At 59.7% G+C, this 6,455-nt stretch overlaps 2 non-coding genes across 2 annotated transcripts; both read left to right on the top strand.

Annotated features, from left to right (window-relative positions):
• Positions 1 to 3,258: 3,258 nt before the first annotated feature.
• On the top strand, positions 3,259 to 5,093 carry LOC145654648 (18S ribosomal RNA). Its single transcript, XR_014120855.1, has one exon. It is a non-coding gene; the product is annotated as an 18S ribosomal RNA (ribosomal RNA).
• An 876-nt stretch (positions 5,094 to 5,969) lies between these two features.
• On the top strand, positions 5,970 to 6,122 carry LOC145654638 (5.8S ribosomal RNA). Its single transcript, XR_014120845.1, has one exon. It is a non-coding gene; the product is annotated as a 5.8S ribosomal RNA (ribosomal RNA).
• Positions 6,123 to 6,455: the final 333 nt, after the last annotated feature.

The following is a 6,455-nucleotide window of genomic DNA, read 5'->3' as shown; positions in this document are numbered from 1 at the left end:
GCATGGTTAGCCGCCAGCCCCCTTCCTGGAGGTCTGGTTGGCACGGGGTTTTGATTTTTCGGTTTCATATCTCTGGCTCCTTGGGAGCAGAAAGTCGGTTGAGGGCCCTTTGGAAAGAGCCGGGGCTGCCGTTTAACGCTGTCCAAGCGGCAGGCGAAGCGCACCCACCGTTTTTACGCTATGATTTTTTAAACCGCCGGGGCGGCAAACACAGGCCGGTCGGGTTGAAGACGAATATCTCTTCTGCCCTTGGGAGGAGAGAAGCAGCGCGGGTCACCTTTGAACAGCGCTCGATGCCAGGAACGTCTGGCGTAAAAGTTTCCGTGGGAATCGGACGTTCCTAGGCTGAGAAGCGAGCGCCCGCCCTCGGGCGGTCGGGGCCCCTTCTCATTCCCCGTCTGGGCTAAAAATACGAGGTCGGACCCGATGGACTCGGGAGACTGGAGAGTACCAGGGAGACCCTGGAAGCCAGGCGACCCGACCCACGCTTCGCTGTCTCCTCGGCCCTCGGGAGTAGAAGCGCGGGGACGGTGGCGTGGGCAGCAGGGGCGCTCCTGCCCATGCCCACGAGTTTCGTCGCAATCGGACCTGGTCCGGAGAGATACGAAGGGAAAACTCATTACTCGTCGGGGTGGCACATCCAGGCTCTCGACCCTCCCAAAGCGTCCGACCAGGGTGCACCCTGCCGGGCATGGTTAGCCGCCAGCCCCCTTCCTGAGGTCTGGTTGGCACGGGGTTTTGATTTTTCGGTTTCACATCTCTGGGCTCCTTGGGAGCAGAAAGTCGGTTGAGGGCCCCTTTGGAAAGCCGGGGCTGCCGTTTAACGCTGTCCAAGCGGCAGGCGAAGCGCACCCACCGTTTTTACGCTATGATTTTTAAAACCGACCCGGGCGCAACACAGGGCCGGTCGGGTTTGAAGACGAATATCTCTTCGGCCTTGGGAGGAGAGAAGCAGCGCGGGTCACCTTTGAACGCGCTCGCTGCCAGGAACGTCTGGCGTAAAAGTTTCGTGGGAATCGGACGTTCCTAGGCTGAGAAGCGAGCGCCCGCCCTCGGGCGGTCGGGGGCCCCTTTCTCATTCCCCGTCTGGGCTAAAAATACGAGGTCGGACCCGATGGACTCGGGAGACTGGAGAGTACCAGGGAGACCCTGGAAGCAGGCAGACCCGACCACGCTTCGCTGTCTCCTCGGCCCTCGGGAGTAGAAGCGCGGGGACGGTGGCGTGGGCAGCAGGGGGCGCTCCTGGCCATGCCAGCGAGTTTCGTGCGAATCGGACCTGGTCCGGAAGAGATACGAAGGGAAAAACTCATTACTCGTCGGGGTGGCACATCCAGGCTCTCGACCCTCCCAAAGTGTCCGACCAGGGTGCACCCTGCCGGGCTAAGAGAACAGCCAGGTGAACCCTGGAGGTTCCGAACTCCAGACCCCTGGACCCGACGGCTCAGTCCCGCCTCAGGTGCACTACAGAGGTCCTCGGGCTGTCCCTGAGTGCATTAAAACGGAAATCAGAATTACTCCCCCGGGTGGCACTTCCAGGCTCTCGACCCTCCCAAAGTGTCCGACCAGGGTGCACCCTGCCTGGGCATGGTTAGCCGCCAGCCCCCTTCCTGGAGGTCTGGTTGGCACGGGGTTTGCAAATAGGTCCCGTCGGGTATATGGGAGAGCAAAGAGATCAATGGGGTCCAAGCACTAAATTCATCCCAGTGGCGTTCTCTGGAAGCCCAAGGGAGTCCGAGGGCTGTGTTCGCGGCAAGGGGAGCTCTCCCTCGGACACATGATCAAACGCCTGTCCCCTACCGGAAAGTGGTGTGCTCTGATGCCCCCCCCCCCCCCATCCCCCGAGGGGGGTGCTTATCCCGCGAGGGGAGCCCTCCTCGGGTTAAGTGAACCATCATGCCGATTCCCCTATGGAAGTGGGCACATCCAGGCACCAGTCTGCTTTGCTCTCCCCGACCCGAGTGCGTCTGTTGGGCTGAGTGTACGCCCAGGCAACTGGATCCAATGGCTCAGTCCGCCGCAGCGTGCTTCGACGATGGGTCGTACAGCCATGCCACCAGGGTGGGCGTGTTTGTAAATGTACCAGTGGATTCTCGTCGTGCCTGCCACATCCATGGTATCGACCCACCAGGCCTGTCCGACCAGGGGTTGACCCTGGACGGGCACGGTCTGTGGTTTGGCCCTTGTCCTAGATGAAATCGGGCACGGGGTTTTCTGGCCAGGTACCATCGGGGTTACTGGGAGAGCGGCTTCGGTCTCCAGGTGAGACCAATGGTGAAGCAGCACGAGGCAATGGAGAGCATGCAAAGCGATGGGGAAGCCATGCACGGCAATGGCCACGAAAAAAAAAAAAAAATCACTACGGAAGGAAGTGAAGAACAAGGAGGAGTGTAATGACACTGCCCAAAGCTGCCCGGTGTTGCAGGGGTCTATTGGTGTGTTGCTTCCTTGTTTGGTAGAGTGGAGTACCAGACCCGCCAGGGGTAGGCAAACCATTCCCCCTACGGTAAGTGAGGAGCCAGCCATTTGACGAGCGGGTGTCACGTGTACGGGTGCGAGCGCTATCCCCCCACACGGGGTTAGGCCACGGCCTTAGGTGGACGTCTGCCGACCAGCCCCGGCTGATCCAGAACTTCTGATGTGGAGAGCGGTTTTGACAGATCCTCCCTGGTTCTAGCGGGTCAAGCCTCTGATGGGGGGTGGGGGTTATTTGTAACCCATCCCAGAACTCTCTGGGGGAGACTCAGACGGCCAGTCTGTCTACTCAGTTGTCCTATAATGGTGTCTGTGGTTTGGGAGGAAGGGAGTGCCCTGCTTTGTTGGCTCCTCTTCAAACCTACCTGGGCCCACGAATCACTCTTCTTGGTTACATCACGAAACGTAGGTTGAGCGAGGCTAGGGGGGAGGGAATTCGACGAGGTCTTTCCCTTGTCCCCCCACCAGCGGCCCACGAAAATCAAACGGCGTGAAGAGAGGGAACGCCGAAAGCACCTGGAGTCGGCCGTCCGCACCTCCGGAGGAGGTGGACGGGGTACGGTGCGGGCATGACCGGATGGGACAGCTTTGCATCAAGGTGAGAGGTCGGCGTCCGAAGGCCAGAGGCGGTGCGCGAGCACGTTTACACTGGCCGCGGAAGCTGTCCTGGGTAGCCCTGTATGGCGTCTGGACCTGACGGCGCACGCACTTACAACCCGCTGCTTCCTAGCCCCCGGAAGGGGAGGCGGATGTCACTCGTGGTTCATCCCAGACCACGGTGCAAACTACCTGGTTGATCCTGCCAGTAACATATGCTTGTCTCAAAGATTAAGCCATGCAGGTCTAAGTGCACACGGCCGGTACAGTGAAACTGCGAATGGCTCATTAAATCAGTTATGGTTCCTTTGATCGCTCCACACGTTACTCGGATAACTGTGGTAATTCTAGAGCTAATACATGCAAACGAGCGCTGACCCTTCGGGGGATGCGTGCATTTATCAGACCCAAAACCCATCCGGGGGGCTCGGGCCCCCCGGCCGCTTTGGTGACTCTAGATAACCTCGGGCCGATCGCGCGCCCTCCGCGGCGGCGACGTCTCATTCGAATGTCTGCCCTATCAACTTTCGATGGTACCATAGTCGGCTACCATGGTGACCACGGGTAACGGGGAATCAGGGTTCGATTCCGGAGAGGGAGCCTGAGAAACGGCTACCACATCCAAGGAAGGCAGCAGGCGCGCAAATTACCCATTCCCGACACGGGGAGGTAGTGACGAAAAATAACGATACAGGTCTCTTTCGAGGCCCTGTAATCGGAATGAGCGTATCCTAAACCCATGGGTGAGGACCCATTGGAGGGCAAGTCTGGTGCCAGCAGCCGCGGTAATTCCAGCTCCAATAGCGTATATTAAAGTTGCTGCAGTTAAAAAGCTCGTAGTTGGATGTCGGGAGTGGGCTGGCGGTCCGCCGCGAGGCGTGCCACCGCCTGTCTCAGACCCTGTCTCCCGGTGCCCCCCGGATGCCTTGGCTGGGTGTCCGGACGGGGCTCGGAGCGTTTACTTTGAAAAAATTAGAGTGTTCAAAGCGGGCCCGCTTCTCGCCTGAATACCTGAGCTAGGAATAATGGAATAGGACTCCGGTTCTATTTTGTGGGTTTCCTGAACCAGGGCCATGATTAAGAGGGACGGCCGGGGGCATTCGTATTGCGCCGCTAGAGGTGAAATTCTTGGACCGGCGCAAGACGGACGAAAGCGAAAGCATTTGCCCAAGAATGTTTTCATTAATCAAGAACGAAAGTCGGAGGTTCGAAGACGATCAGATACCGTCGTAGTTCCGACCGTAAACTATGCCGACCCGCGATCCGGCGGCGTTATTCCCATGACCCGCCGGGCAGCGTGAGGGAAACCACGAGTCTGTGGTTCCGGGGGGAGTATGGTTGCAAAGCTGAAACTTAAAGGAATGACGGAAGGGCACCACCAGGAGTGGAGCCTGCGGCTTAATTTGACTCAACACGGGAAACCTCACCCGGCCCGGACACGGAAAGGATGACAGATTGATAGCTCTTTCTCGATTCTGTGGGTGGTGGTGCATGGCCGTTCTTAGTTGGTGGAGCGATTTGTCTGGTTAATTCCGATAACGAACGAGACTCCGGCATGCTAAATAGTTACGCGGCCTCCGCGGTCGGCGTCAAACTTCTTAGAGGGACAAGTGGCGTTCAGCCACGCGAGATGGAGCAATAACAGGTCTGTGATGCCCTTAGATGTCCGTGGCTGCACGCGCGCCACAATGGTTGGTCAGCGTGTGCCTACCCTACACCGAGAGGTGCGGGTAATCCGCTGAACCCCATTCGTGATGGGGACTGGGGATTGCAATTATTCCCCATGAACGAGGAATTCCCAGTAAGCGCGGGTCATAAGCTCGCGTTGATTAAGTCCCTGCCCTTTGTACACACCGCCCGTCGCTACTACCGATCGGATGGTTTAGTGAGGTCCTCGGATCCGGCCCCCGCCGGGGCTCCTCGCGGGCCTTGGCGGAGCGCCGAGAAGTCGATCAACTTGACTATCTAGAGGAAGTAAAAGTCGTAACAAGGTTTTCGTAGGTGAACCTGCGAAAGGATCATTAACGGGTAACGCTCCCGGCGTGCCTCCTCTCCCGACCCCCTCGACTTCGCCGTCCCCCCGCGTCGGGGCCCAGGGTCGAAAGGGTCTTCGGGGTTGCTGTTACACGTGGTCGCTTGCAGGTCAGGCTGGACAGAAGGCATAAAGGAGGAGCCTAGTCCCTCCCACCCCTTCCTCGTCCTCCGCCTCTTCCTCCGCGTCGTCCTTCAGCACCCCCCCCCGCAGGCCCCGGTATTCTCTGGGTTCCAGCGCGAGAGACGCGTCGTTCAAAAAACTCGGCGTCCCGCTCGTCGGGCGAAGGCCGGTTTCCCTCACCTTGCCGGCAGGAGAAGCGCCTGCGAGTCGAGCGGGTCGTACGGGTCCGTCCCGCGCCCTCCCTCTCGCTCGCACGGCCGCTGCCTCCGTCCACCGCGAGGGGTTTTCCTATTTTGTTGTCCTTGTCATTCATCCCCGTCCCCTTGCTCGCTGACGAGCGGACTTTCCGGGGGGGGTTGCGAGCGCTGCTCCTCGTGGGGCAGGCCATGGCCCTTCCTGTGTTCGTCCGCCCACCGGCGTCCTGGGGCGTGGTGGTGGTGGGTGGCGCAGCCGGTTCCCCTGCTTCTCTCTCTCAGAAAGGAGTCTCAGGGGGACCCCGGCAGGTACCTAGGGCTTGGCCCACGCTACGTGAGTTCCACCCCTTTCGAGGGGTCGGACGGGGCGGGCGCGGAGGGCCGCGGTTCAAAGACTGACTCGTCTGCCACGTGGGGCGTGTGGGCAAAGCGCAACCCCGCGCCCGTTTCAACACTCGCAGACGGGGGCGCCTGACCGGTTGGTGAACCTTTTAAACCTGTCTTTGTAGTCGTGGTGAAAGACCTAAACTGAGCCTGAAATAAAAGAGTACAACTCTTAGCGGTGGATCACTTGGCTCGTGCGTCGATGAAGAACGCAGCCAGCTGCGAGAACTAATGTGAATTGCAGGACACATTGATCATCGACATTTCGAACGCACATTGCGGCCCCGGGTCCATCCCGGGGCTACGCCTGTCTGAGGTCGCTATTCCTATCTGTCGGACCTGCCTTCTCAGGCGGGACCGCGGTTGGAGGTTCGTAGGTGGGGGGGTGCCCCCTGGCCTCCGTCTTCCTAAAAGCAGACGGTTCCCGGTCGCTGTCTCGGTGAGATCCGGTCGGTGGGTTCGCTGCGGTTGAGTGCCCGTTCTCCGTGCACAAGCTTCTCCTCCCCCGCTTCGGTTCGTTTCGGTTCGTTTCGGCTCCGCTCCTGGCCTGGCCAGGAACGTGGTCCCCTGCGCCCGAGAAAGAAGCGAGCGTGGCTGCCGGTGGGTTCTCTCCGCTTTGGCTGCCCACGTTTTCGCTTCTTTTCTCACCCCCT

The sequence above is a fragment of the Electrophorus electricus genome, unplaced genomic scaffold, assembly GCF_041902795.1.
Source record: "Electrophorus electricus isolate QZ-2024a unplaced genomic scaffold, ASM4190279v1 Scaffold142, whole genome shotgun sequence".
NCBI lineage: Eukaryota > Metazoa > Chordata > Actinopteri > Gymnotiformes > Gymnotidae > Electrophorus > Electrophorus electricus.
Note: the sequence above shows the minus strand (reverse complement) of the source record. Positions and strands in the feature narration are given on the sequence as shown.